This window comes from Crotalus tigris, unplaced genomic scaffold (assembly GCF_016545835.1).
Source record: "Crotalus tigris isolate CLP2741 ecotype Arizona unplaced genomic scaffold, ASM1654583v1 scf7180000017753.6788120, whole genome shotgun sequence".
Taxonomy (NCBI): domain Eukaryota; kingdom Metazoa; phylum Chordata; class Lepidosauria; order Squamata; family Viperidae; genus Crotalus; species Crotalus tigris.
The window spans coordinates 1,825,930-1,849,926 of NW_024096615.1; the positions used below are offsets into that span (position 1 = coordinate 1,825,930).

At 40.4% G+C, this 23,997-nt stretch overlaps 1 protein-coding gene and 1 long non-coding RNA gene across 10 annotated transcripts in view; one reads left to right on the plus strand and one right to left on the minus strand.

Moving 5' to 3' along the window:
• Window positions 1-2,234: 2,234 nt before the first annotated feature.
• Window positions 2,235-7,830, minus strand: LOC120306794. Of its 4 annotated transcripts, XR_005556390.1 has the most exons (4): window positions 7,045-7,830; window positions 6,068-6,324; window positions 3,805-3,900; window positions 2,235-2,819 (listed from the first exon to the last, which is right to left on the minus strand). It is a non-coding gene; the product is annotated as an uncharacterized LOC120306794 (long non-coding RNA). The 4 variants fall into 4 exon arrangements; XR_005556388.1 differs by lacking the exon at window positions 2,235-2,819 and having other exon boundaries at window positions 3,567-3,900; window positions 6,068-6,301; window positions 7,323-7,830; XR_005556389.1 differs by lacking the exon at window positions 2,235-2,819 and having other exon boundaries at window positions 3,567-3,900; window positions 6,068-6,301.
• A 123-nt stretch (window positions 7,831-7,953) lies between these two features.
• CNTN1 (contactin 1) overlaps window positions 7,954-23,997 on the plus strand; it is a 370,454-nt gene continuing 354,410 nt past the window's right edge. For 3 of the 6 annotated variants that reach the window (XM_039340674.1, XM_039340672.1, XM_039340677.1), the window contains exon 1: window positions 7,956-8,378. The gene's annotated coding sequence lies outside the window, so the exon portion shown is untranslated. Of the gene's footprint in view, window positions 8,379-23,997 lie in introns of all 6 variants that reach the window. The other 3 variants (XM_039340676.1, XM_039340675.1, XM_039340678.1) reach the window with 3 other exon arrangements.

Consider the following 23,997-nt stretch of genomic DNA (forward strand, 5'->3'; position numbering starts at 1 on the left):
AACAGATCCTTTCTGCGGCTAGGAAAGACCAGAAGCAGCAAAATCCAACTGAGATTGGGGAAAAAAAAGATCTTCTCACTCACACAAACAGAAATACACACATTTTCTTTGTTCCCCTGGGCTCTAAACTTAAAATTTAGAGGTACTCATTTTCACCTTCTTTCCAAAGCAGCCCTTGAGCTCAAACTCTCAAAACTCCCTTTACTAACCTAGCTCCACATGGGCAAGGCCTGGGAAACCCATCCACAGACACAAGGGGGTCTGCTGCTGGCAAGATGGGGCTTACCAGTCTCAGTCCATTGGAGAGGTTAGCTTGGAGTCCCATCTCAGGGTGCCAAATTATTAGAAGTAAAGTCTTCATCCTGGTTCATCCAAGCCAGGAATAAATAAGCAAACATGGTGACTGCTTTGGGAAGAAGGTTACAGTTTATTGCAGAAAGATGGTTCTTCAGGAAAGTGCAGAGGAGAGAAGAAGAGAGAGATTGAGCACATAGGCAGTAGGTTTTATACCCCCCCCCCAGCCTTTTGTTTGGAATAGTTTCCTGTTCCTGTGGCATGAACCTTGAGGCTGTTTCTGAGTGTTTGTCTAGGCCTTGATATCTGTGGTTTAATTCTATTATCATATCCTGCTTCCCAGGTAATGGGGCTGTTGGTAGAAATTCTAGCCCACTGAATAACACCAAACAGCAAGTTGAAATTAGACAGAGATTTATTGGCTATAACGGTTTGCAAAGCGTGGTGGACTCCAAATAAATATTTGAGCCACACCTGGTCACAGCAAAAACACACATTATATACATTCTATCCCGACGCCTTGGCCCCTCCTCTGAGGTTACAATCTTATCAGGATCACCTAAACAAAATACATTATCCCTGCCCCTTACTATTTTGCTTCACCTATTCCCTTATATGTACTTTATCATGAAATCCTATAGCTCAGTGTGGAAATCCTATAGCCTACGTGCAGAACTCTTCCAAGGTATGTGTACATGTAGAAATCTTGCAGTCTATGTGTAGAAATTTTATAGAGTACGTGTCACTTAACTTTACTTTTTATTCTAAAATTTTATTCCTAACAGATCCACCCTTTTTCTTTTCATACTTAATAAAATTTTAGAATCTTCTTAAATTCATTTCAATCTCTTCTTTGTGATTATTCTCTAGTATGTCTACTTTGTCTTTGATTTCCTTAAAGGCTAACAGTGCCTGTATCTTTTCCTCCTGTTTGATGCCATCCATTATACTTGTTACAGTTGTATGGACTAAATTTTTAATCATATGAATTAGGCAGGGCAAACACATTAGTCCTAATAATATTATGCCCACCATGAATAATGCTTGTTTCCAATTGCAAAAGTTTCCTCCCAAAAATCCCCCTTCATCTAAAAGACCAGTCCAAGTCTGGACTGGAACATGTACAAGTTGTCTCATTTCAGTGGTTAATTGCTTCACTTCTGCACCTGTTTCATCTATCTGTAAGCAAAAATTTGTTAAATTAAACTTCCCACATACCCCTCCTTCCTTAGCTAATATATCTTTTCTTTCTTTATAGTGATATAAGTTAATGGATCTGTTCCTGTTCCGTCTATCCCAAATCCATAACTTACTATATCAGAATGGTTCTTAGTGATTTCCAACTCCATCGTATTAGTTCCATATATTCTTTTAAATTTGGTAAACCATTACATCCTGGATAACCTCCTCCAGTGTAATCACACACACAACTCCACTCTGAACATTTAATAGATCCCCCACAAAGTAACCATTGATTGGGGTTTCCATTTGCAAAGTTCAAATTGGTGGGACATATTTATGATTTTGTTTATATGCTGTGATCCAACCAGAGTCTCCACACTTTGTGGTGAGATAAGATAAACTTAATACTGTGCATGCATCAAATTGTATCAAAGCTTTTTCTGTCCCCTTTTTCTAATATTTTAGTAGAATTGATGTATATTAATCTTTCTTCACCTTCAGGCCTCAGTCTCACTCCTACTTTAGCTAAACTCACATATATACTGAAATTCAAATATGTTGGCATCGATGGATCATAGCATTGTATCTTTTTGTCTCTTCCCTTACAAACTGAATATTGTGTTTTATTTAATTGACATATAGATTGAAATATACACCCCTTTGGTGGCATTGGTAATGCAGGCTTCACATCCTTCTGCTTCTGTTGCTCTTCTATATCACTCTCTAGAGAGGGAGAGATATACAGCCAGGGACAAATATTCGCATTTTATATTAATTTATATTAATTATATTTTATATTAATCTTCTTCTAAACTGTGATATTTTATGAAGGCTTCTCGTTGTTCTTCCTGGACTAATTGGATTGAAGGAGTATCTTTTAGAGTATATCTTACCACTCCAGTCAATGTCTCAGTATATTCCTCAAAAGGTTTCAATTTCTTTTTAATGAGTACTATATCGTATGGTCCAAAATGTTCTTCACATCCAGTACATCTTACACAGTCAATACAATGGAAACAACAACAATCAACATGGCATTTACAGCACAGTACCAACACATTTAAACAGGAATTTTACACAGTATCAATTTAAACGAGTCGTCACCCGGAACACAGGTCCACTGTCCTTTTGGTTCAGCTACTGGTCCCTTCACTCATGTATGAGTCCACCCTTTTTCTTTCGTCCGAACTGCAGTTTCAGAGGTCAGCAACACATGGAATGGTTCTTCCCATTTAGGTTGCAATTTCTCCTCCTTCCACATTCGGATCAGGATCCACTGTCCCACCTCAAACTTGTGGACAGGAAATTCCAAAGGGGGTGTTTGGATCAGCAAGCCTTGTTTCCTGCAATGATCAAGATACTGCGACAGTTTATGCACATAATGTCTTATTACTTTATCCCTTGTTACTAAAGAGTCCATGGAGATGTTTCCAGGCATAAATGACACACCATACAACTCATAAGGAGACAATCCTAAATCTTTCTGTGGTTGTGTTCTTATTTGCAACAATACTAAAGGTAAACATTTTATCCAAGTCATTTGAGTTTCATATTGTGGAATTTCCCACTTGAGGTAATTTAAAATCAACTTGAATGCATTGAAATAGCCTCACCATTAGATGTTATAGAACATTTTATGTATTTGTCTACATATCATACTTATTGTATAACCAACCATATATTAACCATAGAAAAGTATCAATTATCCCTCCCTTAGCCATTCCTTTGTCCGTATGTATTTACAAACAGATTACTTAGTAAAGAGCCAACAAAGGAGTGCTCACCAAACTCTGCTTGAGTTTGTTTGCATACAAATCTTTATTCAAAACAACATAGCTCATTTATAATCCCCCCCAAAATATTTTTTTTTCTCAACTCCTTCGTTTTAAACAAGGTTGAATTATAATTCCTTCAATTCTCTTAGGTATTATTATTATTTTTATGTGTGTCCTGCACAGAGATAAAAACTAAAAAAAATAAATAAAACAACAACAACAAAAAGCAACTCCACAAAATAAATAAATAAACAAGCTTAATGAAATATTCTGAGTTACTGAAATATTTTTGTATCAAACTCTAGTATCAACTCTTTGGTTTTAATATAAAGTTAGTCAAATTCCAATTTAATCAGATTCCATTCAGATGAAAACAAATTTCCATTAAATAGGTTAAATCATTTATAAATCTAAACAAATCAATTCAAAGTCATTTCTATTGGTTAATGGTTATATAGGTGTATTCCAGTTCTTCTCATATTTCATTTATTTTTTTAAAAAAAATAACATTTCTTACTGCAAGAATGGGTATTAAATTTCACATCCAGCTCACCTTCCTCAAACCAGAATTCTAAGCAGAAAAAAAGTTAAAAAGATCAGACCCCCCTTTTCTTTTCTGTCTTTCTCGCTCTTAAAGCAATACAGCCGGCTGGGGGTGGGGGGAAAGAGACAGGAAAAGAAGAAATTATGCAACAATTTCACCACTAACAAAATAGTTTTCTCTTCACATGCATTTTCCATTTCATTTTTACAGTAACAAAAAAAAATCTGTCTGGGATGGGGGAGAAACACACACACACACACACACACACACACACACACACACACACACAGGATCAGTATAGCCACACATTCACTTCCATTCAAACTGCTTGTATAAGCACTTTCACATACAGATATTTCATTTCATACTTTCTCCTGACAAACAAATAACTATTATTATAATTTCAAGGAACTGTTCAAAAGCCAATGAGCTCCTTTCCTTTCCCAATTTCCTTTGCTCTTAGAGCTTGCCTATTAACTTTCTTGCAAAATGAGACATCCGGCCGTTATTTGTTTCACAACAGTGAAAACTCTCCTGTAGCCATACCTTTCAGAAACACGTCTTCTAAAACCCTCATGGAATGTTTGGATTACTTCACATGTTATGGCTTTATTCAACACCTGCTATCCATCAGGTAATATCCATTTTCCTTCTGTATTCTTTTCCTTTTGTTTTATTACTTGGTTTATTGTGGCAACCATCATTTTATTCTGTTGCCTAAATTTCTCTACATATACCTTTGCACATATACCTTTTGTGCTGCCTTTAACATCTATACTTTTCCCTGTCCATCCTTCCAATTTTTGTAATTTCTTACTTATATCTGGCCAGGATTTTACCACAAATTGTATTTTTACCAGAAGAGTATTTGCTGGGTCATCTAGATCAGTTCCAGAATACTTCCTCATTCTGTCTTTCAGTCTTTGGAGGAATGTAGCTGGAGATTCTTCTTTTTCTTGTTCTATCATTAAAGCTTTACTCATATTCTGTGCTTTTGGAACAGCTTCTTTTATTCCTCTTATCAATAATACTCTCATATCTTCCATGTTTTGTCTATCTGCAGCATTATTATTATCCCAATTTGGTCTTACAGGAAACTTTACATCTGCCAAAATTGCCCCCTGTGCTTGGGGATTATGTTCCCTAGTCCAGACCAAACGAGCTGCTCTTTGAATTAACTGTCTTTCTTCTGCTGTAAATAACGTGCTCTGTATCACTCCTAATTCATCCCATGTGTGTATGTTTGCTCCTAACAACAGATCCAGTTGCTCTGCTACCCCTATTGGATCTTCTATCATGCTTTTCATTTCTTTCTTGAAGGCACGTAATTCAGATGCCTTTAAGGGCTCATGTACAAAACTGATACGAGCCTGTCCTTGGCCATCTACTCCATTGGGTACTTCTCTTAAAGGAAAAGCCTGTAGTGGTTTATCCTTAAAGGGAAAATTCTTTATATCTTTCTTCAATTGTTCCAATTCTTTTATTAATACCTTATAGGGTCCACCTCTCACAGCTCCCTGGGCTTGTGTTACAGGAGCTGGTAGGGGTGGTGGAATAGGTATTTGTACATTTGTTGGTTGTGGTAGATTAGGATTATAAGGTGGGGGTAAATATTTCATGGATTTTTCATCATCTTCTTCCTCTATTTCATTCTTCTCTTCTTCTTGTAAATATATTGAGGTTATTTTATGAGGGCTAGGGCCACTCATAGTCAAGGTGACCCATTTACCTGGGTTCCAAATTAAAGCATAGTCTAACTCATTGACTAATGATTTACATGTTTTCCTTGACATATAAATTCTGACAAGCAAAATAGTCATTTGTTCCTAATCTAGGCCACTCTACTTTTTCATCTTCCCACCAGACAAAACAACACAAATTAACCATATCTTCCTTGGTTATGTCTAATTTACTAATTATTTCATTATATGGAGATTTTCCCCAATTACTCAATAAAATCCCTAATGGACTTTCTTTATCTATATTTAATTTGGGGTTCCTTCTTCTTTTTCTCAAACACTTCTTTCCTGGAGTACTCCCTGTGTTGCCTATACTGGTTTACCGTCCTGTGTATTCTAATTGAGACTTCACATAAATTCCTTAATTCACTTCCCCCTGATCCCTCTAGATACGCATTCGCATATCAGAGGTCCACTTTCGCTAAGTGGATACTTGGGATGTCACACACACACTGTCTCAAATTCACACAGGCCTACCCAGTCTTCCCACCGACTGCCTAGGCAGTGTATACTGGCCACCCCAGAACACTTACCTAGGTCCGTGCACAGAGTTGCCCAGTTCCCGGAAGCCAGCAACACACACACCGGTTCAATTCGTATCTCTGTCTAATATCAACTCTATTGGTTCGCCGAGGAAAGCATTGCTGCTCCTTTACCAACAAGATGAGATAGACTGTTGAAATCGACAGGGCATGCCTTCCATGTCACCTTCTGGATCTGGTGCAGACAAACGATCCCGGTCTCGAGCCCCACATTGGGCGCCAAAACTGTTGGTAGAAATTCTAGCCCACTGAATAACACCAAACAGCAAGTTGAAATTAGACAGAGATTTATTGGCTATAACGGTTTGCAAAGCGTGGTGGACTCCAAATAAATATTTGAGCCACACCTGGTCACAGCAAAAACACACATTATATACATTCTATCCTGACGCCTTGGCCCCTCCTCTGAGGTTACAATCTTATCAGGATCGCCTAAACAAAATACATTATCCCTGCCCCTTACTATTTTGCTTCACCTATTCCCTTATATGTACTTTATCATGAAATCCTATAGCTCAGTGTGGAAATCCTATAGCCTACGTGCAGAACTCTTCCAAGGTATGTGTACATGTAGAAATCTTGCAGTCTATGTGTAGAAATTTTATAGAGTACGTGTCACTTAACTTTACTTTTTATTCTAAAATTTTATTCCTAACAGGGCTGACTCCTAGAGTTTGGGTGGGGTATGCAGATCTTCTCTTTTGTCTTGATTGCTCTGGCTCCAACTTTCTGATGGTTTTACATCTGCATTTGTATGGGCCTAGCTCTTGCTTGGGGCAGAGAGATAGATTTGGGGCCAGGTTTGGTTTTAAAAAGTCCTTTTGAGGAAAAATATATTTTTCTGCCCTTTTTAATATTTCTTTCTCTGGGCTAACTTCCCTCAAAACTAAGCAGACCAGTTTTGTAGAAAGGCAGATTTGATAATCCCATTCAGAAAGACTGAGGCCCCATTCATGAGCAAATACTACCTGCAGAAGCCCATTCAAGACAGTATCTTTCGAAATCCCTTGGAGCAAGATTTGATAGCCATGAATGATAAGATTAGAACCAGCAACCCCTCATCCAAAAATCCAACAAAGGACATAGTCATCAGCCACAGCCCAAGAAGCAGGACGTGACCTTCAAGACATAATAGGATTAACCCATCATTAACCCAGAAGAGCATACTCAGGCCTGGGTCAAAGTTCATGCCACAGGAACAGGAACAACTCCAAACACAAAAGCCCAAGAAGGTATAAAAACCCACCACTCCCAGCTCCATTTTGTCAGCCAATGCAGGAACACAGATGCTGTTATCACTGAAATTTCTGGTAACTCAATATCCGACCTTCTTTCCTAAAGCAGTCTCCTTTTTCTTATTCCCAGTTTAGACTGGACCTGAAGATTTTTCTTTCAACACTTTTAAAGTAACGGCACAATAACATACAAGCTCGAATATTTAATTCTCACTCTTAATAGTTTTTCTTGTGTCCCACTGTTCCTTTATTTTTCTGTTCCTGAAATTCGACGCACAACCCTTCTAGGCATTGTTTTTCTGACTCCCCTGCCCAACTAGTCCCCTGACAGCCAGCAGCTGACTTCGTTACTTATTGCCGTAGCTATCCTTTCCTCGCTGCGCGGCGACCTAAATTTCTCCACGCCTTAATTCCTTAGGAACAACACCCAGATCGATGGCCGGTGCAGGGCAGATGCTTCGCCAGGGCTTCACTGTGCGATTGAGCATGTGCGAACCGCTGCTTCCCCCAGCACTGAGGCGGCGGGTGGAGCTGCTGCGTCGCTTTTGCATCTGCAATAATGTGTCATCGCGAATAGAGAAGGGATGGGCGGGTGGGGATGGAGTAGGGCGACTCTCTTTGCCGTCGACGCCGTTTCTCCAGGGGATCTAAGGGGCTGCATCCACAGTTGTGCCACCTGGTTTAATCTTACTGCTTTCCACTGACTCCCCCGTCCATGGCTCTTTTGCAACCGGCAGGCAGGTTGCGACGGTTTCTTAGCCCGCAAAGCCCCACTCAGATCCAACACCACCGCTCTGATTGCCGGGTCCAAGAGTGACATCACCCTCGTCCAATCGGTACCGGCACTCCCTCAGTTCCCAGCCTCGGCCTGTTGCCCCGATCGGCTTGGTCCGCCCACAGCCCCTCTGGCAACTGTCAAGGCAGTGGGGAAGACGCTCTGGGCTGGAGAAGGCGGGCTGGACAAGCGTGCAGGCAGAGCACTCCCAGGTGCTTGCGGTTGAGGCGGGAAGTCTTCAGCTGACAGCCCAGCTGTGCGCATCCCTCTGCCAGTAGTTGCTACCGCATAGGTAGGATATATGCTTTTTCTTGTTATTTGCTGCATAAATGGAGGTCTGAGGAGCCGCTTTAGTCAGCAGGTGGAAACCCTGCCCAAGCCCGGCGGAGGTGGTGGGTGAGCCAGGGTGAATAATGGTGCCTCAAGCTTTTTAGGGAATGTGTGTCACTCGGAGGAAAGGTGTGTCTGAAAAGTAACCTACTAGGATAAGGCAGAATCTGACCGGGCAGGGGATCTTCTGGGGGAGGATAGAGAGAAGGACGGCAGGTCAGCTTTGCCATTCAAAGTCGTCAAGTGGGGTGCCAGGTAGATTTTTGCAGTGGGTATCACAGCAGCAGCAGCAAGAACCTGTGCCTGGAATAATAATCAGCTCCAGCCGGTTTGGGCTGTGAAAATTGGTCAGAGAGATAATCTAGTGTAATTTCAAAAAAGGGGGCTTCCTAGCCTCTTCCCCCTCATTTCTCTCTATAAAGCTTGTCTCCATATTAGAAGATTTGATTTCAAGGGCACAGCATCACAGCCTTGCCACCAGGTCATGCATATTATTATTATTGCTGTTACTACTACTACTACTACTACTACTACTACTACTACTACTACTACTATTTTGCTCTATACAACAAACTCTGACATGCAAAACATGTTCTTGACATTCCTCTCTTCTCAGTTGCTCACTTTTGCTCTGAAATAGTATCTCGGACTGGAATAGCTAGAAAAAGAAAGGCAGGATTTCTCTTCTGCTTATTTGTAGAAGCATAAATATTGTTTGTTTATGATCATTCTCTCCTGCAACAACAAAGCTGTGAAGTTGGATTGCCTGAGAGGGACTGGAGCTCCTCAGTGGGTTTCCATGATTTGAACCTGAATCTCTGTGCTGCCAATCTTAAACTTAGAGGTGACATTTTACAGGGAACATAAAAATATGCTTTAAAGAGAATTGTCTGAATTCATAGGCGTTCTTATTGTGAAGATGCAACTTGACTTTTTCTTTGAGGTATTTGTGACATTCCACATCTGTTAGAATATACTCCAGCAAGACAAGATGAAGGGTGAAAAGGCTTGTAAATCCTGTCAGAAAAGTAAAAGTATATATATTTTAAAGAAAATGTAATAATATACTAGTTCAGGGAGAAGGGATGTTGGTCACGTCTATTATAGCATGATTGAACAGGCAGCGGGAACCTGATCCAACTTTATAGTCTGTGAAAATACATTAAAAATATTTTGTTAAACTTCAGGCACATCTCAACATGAATCTTTAACCTAGATTTATCTATTATTTGCATATCTGTATTATTTGCATATCAACAAAAGGCTACATGGGACAGATAAATAAACTTCTTTCTAAAAAATCAGATTACCCAAAACTCTTGCAGAAATATTTGGATTAGAAATCAGAAATACTTCATGTTTTTAAACCTAGAATATTTATTGCCATATATATTGACAGGCATTAATAGTGTTGGTTTTTGTTCACATATACATTTTCATATTACTCTTATGATTTTGCAGGCAACAAGCATATTGGTTTTTCTGTTTGGTAATTTGTGTCCAATGTTTTATATATTTATAGAATAATTTACAGTTCTACATCTGAACAAAAAAGATTTGTTTCCTGTCATACTTATCTGAAATGTGAATATTCTTTAAAATGTTCATACTGCATATGTTATACTTTTAAAGTAATTCATCTTGATTGTAGTATCATCTACTAATAAAAACAGAAAACTGCTCCCAGAATTACCATTGAGTTCAGAAGAAATGTCCTCATATTAATTAAAATATTATACATAGGAATACTTTTCAATGCATTTAGGGGAAAGACTGCTTTGATGTGAATACAAGAACCAGTAAAAACATATGTCCTTAGCCATATTTATGCATCATCCAAATCAATAACTTATCAATAATGAGCAAAAGTAATCCAAAATCAATTATCCATACTGACCAAACACAGTGTAGATAACTAAAGCCCACAGTATTAGTCAAAAGTTACTGTAATGTAAAGCACATGGTTTTACATTATTTTACCAGTATTTGTGGTACAATCTATATGGTATTGACTATAGTAGTAGATCTAAGTTTGTTTCCTTAAATAAGGAACGATTAGTTAACAATAAAATTGTTAACAAATCCCACTTCAGATATTTATTTCTTCACTGTAAATTGCATTACTGCTAATTACCTACTGAACCAAATAAAACAATGCTCATACAGTGTTCACATAAATTAATAGTTAAACGCAAAATCTTTGATGGTTATCTTGATACAACTGTGATGTAACTTTATTGGGTAATTTGTCTCTCCATTTCAGAGATGGACAACCTAAGATCTCAGAACCAAGTGGGGATAGATTCTAGAGATCTCTAAATATTGTTATCCCAAATGGAGAATAATTACACTAAGACTGAATGGATAATGTGGTCAACACTATCAAAAGCCAGTGATAGATCAAGAGGTGCTAGGATAGATACACCACTCCCATGCTGCCTCGGCCAAAGGTCATTAGCAGGATGAGCAAGGCTGTCTCTGTATTGTATCCTGGCCTGAAACTGACTGAAATAGATCCAGATAATTTTGAAGTTTATAAAGCTGCAAACTCAAAACAATTTAAGTCTGGTGTATAACATAAACAATAATAATTATGTAATCATGACAACAAAAACAAACCAATATATAAATGCAAAGCTAAAATCTAAAATGGCAACCAAGCACAAACAAACCTCAAAGGGATATTCCCACTTAACCAACCCCTGATCACTGGGGGAAGGTGAACTCTTATCATTCAGTCTATTATAATAAACAGCGGTCAAGAATAAACCAAATTATGTACAGCCAATTACTACATTAGTAATTTTAATTCAAATAATTTTTAAGAAAGCAACTTTGTGATCAGTTATAGACAATGTTACTAACATAACCATAAAATGATATTTTATAATTAGTTAGGATCTATCCATTATGTCACTGGCTTTTCATGTTTCTATCCTACAATTGCTGCTGGTTCATTTAATTCCTATACATCCATTGTTAATAGAAGAATCTAAAATAACCCATGAAGTTGTTTCTCTGATTGGCTTGGGGAGAAATCTTAGGCAGATGACACAATAAACATTAAATTAACAAGTTGTCCCAGACAGATGACAAATATTTTTTTCAAGTGGCAAAATAAAAAGGCATATTATTCAAAGAGCTTGTTAACATTCATCTTTAAATATCTCTCAGTTCAGTCACAGTATAGAATACTTGAATGTAAGCATAATAATATTGATTGGATTTAGACTCATAATAAAAAGTTAACCATTTCCATAATGTTCTTTCTTTTAATGAATTTTAAGTTACGGTGCCCAACCAAATACATTTAGAAATGGGAAGAGGATATCGCACTTTAATAGAGAGAGATAAAAAGGTTCTTGCTTCCAAAATAGTTCAAATTGAGCATGTAAGTCATTTGTTTAACAACCATTCAGAATTACAGATGGTCCTCAACTTACAACCACAATTGAGCCCAAAATTTATGTTACTAAGTGAGACGTTTGTTAAGTGAGTTTTGTCCCATTTTAAAACTTTTATCGCCACATTTGTTAAGTGAATCACTGCAGTTCTTCTGTTGTTAAGTGAATCTGGTTTCCCCATTGACTTTGCTTATCAGAAGTTTGCAAAAGGGGATCAGATGACTCTGGGACACTGCAACCGTCAAAAATGTGGGTCAGTTGTCAAGTATCCATGTGACCATGAGGATGCTGCAACAGTCATAAGTATGAAAAATGGCCATAAGTCACTTTTTTCAGTGCTATTGTAACTTCGAATGGTCAGTAAATGAACTGTTGTAAGTTGAGGACTACTTCTATATCAGTGCTGAAAAAAGTGACTGGTCCACCCACTTATGATTGTTGCAGTTTCCTCGCAGTCACATGATAAAAATTTGGGTGCTTGGTAACCAACATGTATATATAATAGTTGCAGTGTCCCAGGGTGACACTGGTCACATGATCACCATCTATGACTTTCCCAGAAGTTTCTGATAAGCAGAGACAATGGGGACAGACAGGTTCACTTAACAACTATGTGATTTGCTTAATAACCATGACAAAAATTGTGGCATCAAGTTGTGCACAACTCACTTAACAAACGCATCGCTCAGTGATGGAAGTTCCAGTCCCAATTGTGGTTGTAACTTAAGAACCATCTATAATTAGTATTAAGAAAAACAACCTTGTTGCGGTTGTAAAAAATTTAGTTTTCCTAGGTAAATAGTAATTGCTAATAACATAATGAACATATTAAAAATGTATAGTTTAATTTCTTGAAAATTTTCAGTAGCTAGCTTTTGTCAGGCCAATCTCTTCAACTTTGCTTTCCCCCTACATGTAGAAGCCTGGGATCATTATTTTGGGATCACATATAATCCCAAAATATATAACAAATATATATTACAATATATTTGAACATTATGAAACATTGTTTTCATAATATTTCAGGTTATGATTACAGGTCTTGCAGAAAATTGTTCTTTTAGATTATGTGAGATTACTTTTCCAAACTTCAGACCTGAGTAGTCTATTGTATTATATTAAAAAATATCCTGCCTAGAAGATAGATTCTTATTATGGTCCTAGCTTAGGCTGCAAACAATAAGGATGTTTTATGGTTTTAATTTAATTCTATCCAGTTTCCAATGCAATGCTTTATTCTCAAAACTATTCAAGGCAGTTACATAGGTATTGTTTTGCTGATAGTTATAAATACTATGAATAAGCATATCATAGCCATTAGTTCTGAAATTTATTTTGAAATTAATTTCTGATCCCAAAATCTAAAAAGAATATTTTTCTTTATCATTATCAGGCTTCCTTTTTTGCCACAAATTTTATTTTAATATATTTGGTTTCTTCTCTGATATTAATTTAGTCATTCCTCTTCCAACCTATATCCAGTATATGTATTCCAGTTGTGGTTACATATGAAGGCTTACTTTATTGTTGGTGGTGCATTAATGACTATATTAATTACATTTATCAGATGCAATTGTATAACAGCAGATGATACTAAACCACCTAATCATGTCAGCTAAAATTCCATATTATTTTTAGCTTTACATTTCAATGCATTCAATGCTTTTTCAGTAAAACAAAAATACCAAGCTAATGACAAAATTTAATACAAAACATCAGATAAGAATTATTATCAATAAGGAGTGAGGCCCCTTTAAGGAAAAGATGGAAGAGACAGGATCAGAAAAAGTAAAGGAGGCGAGGTTTTTGTGCAGGAATACAAGCTAATTTGAGGGTTAATCCACATGGAGCTCCATTTCCATCTATCCTGTTTGCCATCATTCGCTCCCTAGAGACTAAAATGGACGTTCTGAAACTTGAGCTGGCCACGAACAAGGAGTGTTTATTAGAGGTGGTGGCCCTGTATGCAACGAAATTTCATTTTGATGTATGCCAATTGGTGTACATTCAAAGTGACAGTAAAGTTGTTGTTGTTGTTGTTATTATTATTATTATTATTATTATTATTACTACTACTACTACTATTACAACAACTACTACTATTATTATTAAATTATATAAATAAGTATTTAATCCTCTGTTTTATGAGATATTAATCTGCTTCCATATGCCTACTTATATCCAATAAAATTGTAGCTACTTCGATCATTGATGAGCAGTGCTTATAATAATTTATAATTCTGGAGCACTGGGGAAGTACCTGAGGATTGGAAAAGGGCTGATGTGGTTCCCATCTTCAAGAAAGGAAAAAAAACAGACCTAGGAAACTACAGACCAATCAGCCTAACATCAATACCTGGGAAGATCCTGGAAAAGATAATCAAAAAAACAGATCTGCGAATAACTAGAAGCAAACAAAGTTATAACTAGTAGCCAGCATGGGTTTGTTAAAAACAGATCATGCTAAACCAATCTTATTTCATTCTTTGATAAAGTGAGTAAATTAGTAGACCAGCGAAACACTGTGGACATAGTATACTTAGATTTCAGTAAGGCATTTGACAAAGTAGACCACAAACTGCTGCTTAGTAAGCTAGAAAAGGGTGGGGTAGACTGACAAACTGTACTCAGTGAGTAGTCCTCAATGGCACTATATCCACATGGAGAGAAGTAAGCAGTGGGGCAGTAAAAGGTTCCGTCTCAGGCCCAGTACTCTTCAACATCTTCATAAATGATTTAGATGAGAGACTAGAAGGAGAACTCATGAAATTTGCAGATGACACTAAACTGGCAGGAATAGCCAAAACGCCAGTAGACAAACTCAGGATTCAAAAAGATCTTGACAGACTTGAACAATGGGCCCTATCCAACAAACTGAATTTTAATGTGGAGAAAAGCAAAGTTTTATATTTATGCAGGAAAAATCAAAGATATAAGTAGAGATTAGATGAGACCTCGCTCAAAAATAGTAACTGTGAGAGGGACCTTTGAGTCCTAGTGGACGATCACTTGACTATGAGCCAGCAGTGTGCAGCAGCAACCAAAAAAGCTAATACAATCCTGGGTTGTATAAACAGAAGCATAGAATCAAAATCACGCAAAATATTAGTACTGCTTTATAAAAACCTAGTAAGACCACGCCTGGAATACTGCAACCAATTTTGGTCACTATACTACAAAAAAGATGTTGAGACTTTGGAAAAAGTTCAGAGAAGAGCAACTGAAATGATCAAAGGCCTGGAGACTAAAAGATATGAAGAACGGCTGCAGGACTTGGGTTTGGCTAGTCTAAAGAAAAGAAGAAACGGGAGTGACATGATAGCAGTATTCCAGTATTTGAGGGGCTGCCACAAAGAAGGAGGGTATCAAATTATTCTCCAAAGCACCAGAGGGCAAGACAAGAAACAATGGTTGGAAACTGACCAAAGAGAGAAGCAACCTGGAATTAAGGAGAAACTTCCTAACAGTGAGGACAATTAACCAGTGGAACAGCTTACCTTCAGAAATCGTGGGTGCTCCATCACTGGAGTTTTTTAAGAAGAGACTACTAGGTAGTCACTTGTCTGAAATGGTATAGGTTCTCCTGCTTGAACAGGGAGCTGGACTAGAAGACCTCCAAGGTTCATTCCAACTCCATTCTATTTAACAACTGCACAGAATCTGTTTTGCCATTATGTTGTAAAAAACATAAAATATAGAAAATGCAGTGTGGTAATCGTACATATCTACATTTAGATAGACACCCATTAACACTTGAAGGAGCCGAGGTGGTGCAGCTGTTAGAGTGCAGTACTGCAGGCCACTTTAGCTGACTGTGTTCAGCAGGTCAGCGGTTCAAATCTCACCGGCTCAAGGTTGACTCAGCCTTCCATCCTTTCGGGGTAGGTAAAATGAGGACCCAGATTGTTGGGGGCAATGTAAATATATATATATATATATATATATATATATATATATATATATATATATATATATATATATACACATATATACACACACACACATACATACATACATACATACATACATACATACATACACATTGCTTACTGGTGTACACCGCTTAGAGAGTGCTTGCACTTAAAGCGGTATATAAGTCTCATAAATAAATAAATAAATAAATAAATAAAACCCCCAGGAATTGCAAGGGCTTAAACTTAGATTGGAAGCTGAAAACAAATCCCGAAGAAAATAGTGGAAAATACTGTTGCCCACAGAACTACATGGAGTCTTCAGAAGTATAGTTCAGTTTTGAGGGAATCTTTACCTGCTTCAGGTAGATGATTTCTGAGAAAATTGTACACCGTACACATAATCAGGTCAAGAGGAAATCCCTCACCCTGATCCAGTGAAAACTAAGGTTGATTAGTGAACAGGAATGTTAAGCTAGGCTAAATTTAAAAGAATAAAATAATTGAAAACTGACTATGTTGTTGACTTTAAAGGCACATGCATATTCTACAGAATAAAAAGGCATATGGATATATAATTTCACTGTAAGATCATGGATATTAGATGTGTGTATATATATTGTCTAATAATAGAGTATCACTAAAGCAAATTTCTCTACTAGTGCCAAATCATTGGTTTTATCTCTTTTTTTCTTTGTTAGTCCAGTTGTAAGGGACCTAAGGTTTGATATTCTGGAGGTCCAATAAGGAGCTTCTTTAGCTGTGGTCTCATGTGTTCTGGTTTTATGTGCTATATTATGCTATGCTACGCTACGCTATGCCATGCCACACCATACCATCAGTTAGGACCGTATAATATTTTGGATCTGATTTCATGTGCAAACACTAAAATAATATCTATATGCAATCTTTTAAATCATATTTTAAACTGGTAAAGACTTTCAGACAGTTGCTATTCTGAATTATCATTTTGGAATTAAATGTAAAGCATTGTACGGTTCTAATATCTATACATGTAAAATATAAACATTCTGATTTTTTATGCTTTAAAAAGGATAGCAAGTAATTTTACAGATTGAACACTTGAGTGCATACTATAGTGAAATAAAAATGATTAGCCATTTTAATATAAATCTGATTCTTGTAATTTTAGCCCTAGGACCAGCCATTAGACTACAAAACTAACCGTTTGTCTTGGTATTTCTTAGTTTTTTACTTTGAGGCAATATCTACAAGCATCAGTATCTTTTAAATTTAAAGTCAAACTACTTCTAGTTGTCCAGAAGCAACTTCACCAAGAAGTATGTTGACAAATATCTGAAAATTCTGTAGTTACTTAGCCATGAAACACTAAGAATACCCATGATGCTACTTGGAAAACTATATTGGGGTGAGGAAGTGGCTTGCAATCAGATTCACATAAACTGTCTAACTGATGTATAATAATAATTTGAATAATTTCAAACAATTTTATAAAACTATTAACTAAAAAGTGTCCAAGCCTTCGCAAGTACAGTCTTATAATTGCATGTACATCTAATTTTTCTTGTCCAAATGGTAAAACTTTAATGTTATGAGTATCCTGCAATTTCCTAATCTAAGTCATCTATGAAGAGTACAGGGCTCAGGATATTTATGAAGTATTGCATGCTTCTTTCTTTTATAACAAATTTTTATTAGTTTTCCAGTTTTACAATTAAGTATTTGGAAAGCAATGTGGTGATTGGGTTAGTCAGTAGTTCAGTAACAACATCTTTAGTACATATCTCAGATTACATCATCAAAAATTCCTTCTCCATTTCACTTAACATTTGCTATATCATATTTAAGCTAGTAAATTTCTAATTATATCAAACTCAGTTAAAACATTTATCAATACATTTTTGCTTATGCATATCTATATCCTGTTTTTAAGTTTTACCCAATTTTAATGTTTAATTGCAATATTCCAATTTAACCTTAATGTCCATAATATTTTATTTTCGGGTAGCCCAAATTTCCTTTATTTCACTACATGGAAGTTATACTATCTAAAATACACATATTACTTACATAAATATATTCTTATTTTATTTCATAAACATTTTCTATTTCTCATCCTAACACATCACCACAATAATGGAGTATCTTTTATTATCTCAAATCCATCATCTGCATTATCTGGGCTAAACAATAATTCAAAGCTATTTCCTAATAGTTAATTTTCATTCTCCAGCATGGAAGAATGGAGAATCCACAAATGGGTTAAGTGTGCCCTCCTGCCCAATTAGATCAAATCAATCAAATTGCCACACCCATGCTGGACTAGGTCACACCCCAGTTTTGATTTGGTCTCAGCCCAGACGGACGTAGTAAATTGGCTCCCAGAATAAGTTCAGGAAAGCAGGTTGTACAATCTTATTACATTCGTGGATTCTTGCATTCTGTTGCCATCTGATCAGTGCTGGGATCAGCACTGTCCCAGATCGGCAAAATACTCACAGAAGTGCTTTGGGGGTTTAGGCAGCCTCACAGAAACAACTCAGCTGATCATGGCGGCCGCCATTTTGAGCGCCGTGTGGCGATAGGCTCATTTCTCCTCAGCAACTTTCTCTTATGCCGGGAGACGAAGCTGAATTCTGACCTGACAGGCAATCATCGCCTCGAGGAGCACTCAGCGGTCGCTGCGGCCACCATTTTGGAGTGCCGTGCAGCCAACTGCCGCTTCTAGCTGATTCCAGAAGTTTCTGGTCTTGTAGTTGCCATAGCGAATTCTGCCTTATTGAACTCCCCCCTTACCATAGCGAATTCTGCCTTATTGAACTCCATAGCGAATTCTGCCTTATTGAACTCCCCCCTTACCAGAGGTCTCAAGAAGAGCAAATAGTTCCGTTTTCAGCTCTCAATCTCCAGGGTCCGTAATTTCATATACCATCAGTTCCCTCATTGAAATTGTTGCGGACGCCATTTTGGAATGTGACAGGCCTTCACAGGCCAGAACTTGGGACGGAGTAATATGCCGAGTAAATTCTGTTGCGTTTTCCCCAAGCAGAGTTTCAGGGCCCGTTCTTACTGATCACAATTTGGCGGATGCCATTTTAAAACAGGTTTTCAGACCCTTTTGATTTACCATTTATCACTTACCTTCCCCAACTGATAATCATCACTCATATGGGCCTCTTCGGCTATAGCCTGTTTGCCACAGTCTGCATCTAGTGGAACGGCCAATACCGCTGGAGCCGCCATTAAGTGAGATACATTAGATCCCGTCAATAAAGGAACCTTAGACTTGACAGTAGCTCGTCAACTCTCTGCTCATCACTTCTTATAACACGCGGCACCCATCGCTAAGTGTGACTCTGAGCTTGCTGGTGGGCTGGACTTCACAGATCCACGTGTAGGCCAGTCCCACCTCAGTGGGCCGTAGCCGCATCTCTTGCAGACCAGGATGCTTCAGCATTCCACTGAAAACTCCCAATTTACAATGGTGGATAACACCAAGTCACAGGCTTCCACCTCTGGTGGACATACAAAATGTAAGTCATCTAACCAGACAGCAGCTGCAAAAATCAAAGCCAAAACCAAGACCAATATAGACAAGAGAGCCTCTAAGGCGGCCAAAAAACAGGCCGGCCGCAGACATTGTGCCTTGGAAAAGCAATTTTCATGGGCTCAAAAGCTAGTGGGGGAGGTGACGGTTAGCTCACCCCTGCTCACACTTGCGTCGTCAATGGGTGGCCCACACATTGTGTCCCCCATCCCTACATGGTCTCCAGAACAGAACGCTGCCCAGGGCTCTTCACATGGTTTTGGTCAGGATCACCTTTTCCTCTTCGAAGAGGAACCAAGGTCTCAGGAACCCGATCAGGTACCAGAGACCACTTTTGAATCATCTGCTGCGCTGCTTGGGCCTCCAGAGAGGCTGCCCTTTGCGGGCCAACTATAGGCCCCAATGGCTACGTTTACCCCCACTGCAGCGGGCCTCCGGCCAGTAGAGCAGTCATCTTTTACAGACCAACTACAGGCCATGATCTCCCAGGCGGTTGCACAAGCAATGGCATCCACAGCGTGACCACAGGTGTCTCTTGCCCCATGACCTCCCTGGCCTCTTCGGGTCTCTCACGATCCAGTGATTATCACTACCCACACTCGGACTCACCCCCATGTGGGAGTGAGGTCTCAGATTACGCGGAGTATGGCCACGCGGAAGGTCAGTGGTCGGATGATGAGGAAACTTCCTCGGAGGTCCCCCCCTTATAGGCTTGTTCAATCCCACGTTCTTCCCATCTCTGCTCTGCAAGGCCTGCGCCACCGGTAAGATCAGCCTGGAGCAGCCCTCGGTGTCTGAACAGGTGCCTAATCAGGATACCAGTCCATTGTTTTCCGAACCGGTCGTCAAGCACCAACAGATCCCTTGCCCTCCCATGTTCCTGAAGTCTGTACAGGGACAATGGGGATCACTAAGCACCTCCACCCTCAGCGGTATCGACCGTAAACTGATAGATATGGTACCGTCCCTGAATGAGGCGCTGGACGTGCCTGGAGTGGATGAGCCCCTAACTCTCTTGTTTTCAGCTTCCAAGATGCCAGGGGATATGGCGGAGGCATTGAAAGCCGAGGACAAAAAATCCGAGATTTCCCTCCGCAGAACACACCAGGCTTCGGCATGGGCAATAAGGGCGTCCACCTCAACTTCATTCTTCGCCAGGATCTCTCTGATCTGGCTCCGTGAACTCCAGACTAGAATTTCCCCAGAGGAGGTAAGAGTCCATCAAGATGTAACCAAGTTACGGGTGGCCTTGGAATATATGGCAGACGTGTCTCTTCAAGTGGCCAGATTCTCGGCCCGTGCCATAGCCTCCAATGTCGCCGCACGCCGGTTATTTTGGCTCAGGAATTGGAGAGCTGATACCAAACACAAATGGCGAGTGGCTGCCACCCTGTACCAGGGCGGATGTCTCTTTGGAGAGGCCCTTACTCCCTATCTAGTAGAGAACAGGGAGAAACGGAGGATACTTTACTACCTCTCCAAGAGGTCGGGCCGACGCTTCTTCTCGTATGGCCGCCATCCTTCTTCTCAGTCGGGACCGATTTGGTCTCAGGGCACATCTCCCGGCCCTTTCCTGTAGGATCGGACTGTTCTTTGGACCGGTCCGGCTACAGGGACAGATCCAGACAACAGTTTGAGGCCAAGCAGCCCTTTTGAGGTGGGGAGGCCGTCCTTTCCGTAGATCAAAGTGACTCGGGGAGGACCTCTCCCATAGGTGGCAGACTAGCTTACTTTATCCACCAATGGGAGACAACGACGACGGACGCTTGGGTGCTAAGCACCATCAGAGACGGCCTGTCTCTGGAGTTTGTGACAAGACCTCCACAACGTTTCATTGCCTGTTCCCCGTCACGGAATCCCATAAAGAAGGGACTCATGGAGCATGCCATTCAGCACCTGTTAAGCATAAGAGGCATAAAGAGGATGTGAACAGGCCAACTAGGACAGGGCTTCTACTCCATCCTTTTTGTTGTCGCGAAGGCCTCGGGGGGTTGGAGGGCGATACTTGACCTCAAGGGCCTAAATTCCCACCTCTCGTATCACAAGTTCAAAATGCAAACACTTCAGTCCATTCTGGCCAGCGTCCGATGGAGAGACTTCATGACATCAATAGATCTTATGGAGGTGTACCTCCACATTCCCATCCATCCAAATCACCGACAATTTCTCAGGTTCAGCTATTCCAACATCCACTATCAATACAGGGCCCTACCGTTCGGCCTCTCATCGGCTCCCAGGGTCTTCACCAAGATCCTAGCGGTACTCGCCGCACATCTCAGATTGGTACCGATCCGCGTTCAATGTTACTTGGATGACATTCTAATCCAGTCGTCCTCCACTCTGAACGCCCAAGTGGATTTGGCCTTAACTATAGGGATGCTTCAGGACCACGGATTCTCGGTCAACTTTTAAAAGAGCCACCTGATACCTTCAAACCGCCTCTTACACTTGGGCGCCATAATAGACACAGACCTTTGTCAGGTCTATCTGTCCCGAGAGCATCAGGTCAATATTTGAACCATGGTCCTCAAGGTCCACAGGGACCATGTAGTGACCCTGGCTATGCTCTCCCAACTATTGGGAAAGATGATAACTTGCATTGCTATAGTGCCCTGGGCCAGACTACACTCCAGGCACCTTCAATGGTTCTTACTCCCGTTCCAAAAACTGGGCACAAGCTCTTCCACCCAAAGGGTACGGGTTCCGTCCCAGACCCTCAGATCTCTTCAGTGGTGGACCTACCCAGTGTTAGCCAAAGGGTCCCTATTTAGGGAACCTATCTGGCTAACCCTGACTACAGACATCAGTCTGTTTGGCTGGGGAGCACACCTCCAATCTCAGTTGGCTCAGGGCCAGTGGTCACGGCTGGACCTGACGCACAACATCAACTGGTTGGAGCTCAGAGCTATACATCTGGCCCTTCACCACTTCCGCAACAAGGTTACGAGACACCACGTGTTGGTCCTCACAGACAATGTGGCGGCAAAGGCTCATGTGAACCCACAAGGCAGTACTCAATCTCGGTCTCTCATGGCCGAAGCTCAGTTGTTGGGATCCTGGGCAGAACAGAATCTCCTCTCCCTGAAGGCTGAGCTTATCTCCGGGGAGGCAAATCAACAGGCGGACTATCTGAGCCGCTCAACAGTAGGCCATTCAGAATGACGACTGCATCTGGATCTCTTCAGGGAGATCTCGCAGAGGTTCGGTCATCCAGTTCTGGACCTGTTCGCCTCTCCGGCAAACTCCCAGCTTCCACGGTTCTTCTCTTGGTTCCCCTCTCCGAGGGCGGAGAGAGCAGATGCCCGCAGCCCATGGCCAGGGGGACTGCCCTCTGATTCTGGCAGTCATCAGGAAAATGCTACAGGAGCAGGCAGAAGTGATATTTGTTGCCCCACACTGGTCGAGGTGACCTTGGTTTGAGGATCTCGTGAGCCTATTCGTAGTTCCCCTGTGGAGGTTTCCTTCAGATCGGATAATTCTCCAGCAGGATGGATGTAGAATCCACCTGATTGGGTTCCATGACAGCCTTCTAGCCCGACAGACTAGGTCAAAACTTTGGCCACACCCCTCCTCTGGGCGTGACTCAAGTTTTGACTTTGTCTCGAGCCCGATAACAACAAAAATTTTTAGCTCCGCAGATAGTTAAAGTTTTTTTTGAGACAAAATCCTCTTCTCTAACAAATTGGCACCTTGGTAAGCCAAATTACAGGAGATCGATCGCGGCTTGTGGCTCAGAGCTCAGAGCCGTACGTCAGATCTACGTTCTCCTGAGGGCGCTAGCAGCGTGGTGAGAGTATTCTAACAGTTTCTGACCGGCCCTTACCTTATCTTCTAACTTCATAAGTGTGGCGAGCAGCAGTGGCGCTTCCTTCCACTCAGCTGTGACGCACAAGGCTCCGCGGTCTCCGGAACGACCGGCAGACCCGCGGATCACCTTGCGGCTGTGCGGGGAGGAAAGTACTCTGTCAGTAGTAATAGAAGCTGTACCTTTTCCTTCAGCTGAGATGCTGCAAACTCGCGGTCCCCCGGAACGACCGGCAGAACCGTGGAGCCCTCGGAAACCAAATAAGTAAATAAGCAGATTATCTGCTCATTCCTCTGATTGCCTCAGCCGGCAAAGGCATCTGTTAGGACTGCAATCGCCATTTTGAGCCTCATGGCAGTTTGACAGTTGACAGTTAGAGGGCGTAGCCTTCAGCCTCAGCGCCATCTTGGGTGTACTCACTGTCGTCCTCCATTTTAGGTGGGTCATCCACTCAGGCTTTTTTCCTTCTGTTCGAACAGAGTTATTAATAAAAAATAAATAAAATAAAAATAGAGAGGAGAAGAAGAATAGAGAGAGATAGATGTTTACACCCTTGGGTCTGTTTTTTAACAGCCCACATATTGGGGGGCAATAAAATTACTCCAATTAATTACCTTCCAATTCTTCTTAACAAACCTGTGGTCATTATTGTCCACTGACCTTGCTGGAGGAGTGTGAGGAAATTCTAATTTTATTCCCAGCTGTTCTCTAAGGTGATCTTTGTCACTGGCTTAACAGGAACTTTCCTCTTCAGTAAAGAGCCTGTCTGTCTGGCCATTGTATTGTGTGCAGAGCGAGGTTTGCAACCCTCCATTACCTGCAATTGTCTCTTTTCCTCCCACTCCAGGTATTGCCTACTCGGGGTACCCGGCTACAATGGCAGACAGCGCCTCACATTCAGCTACACAGGGTCCCAGACTGCCCCCCCCCAC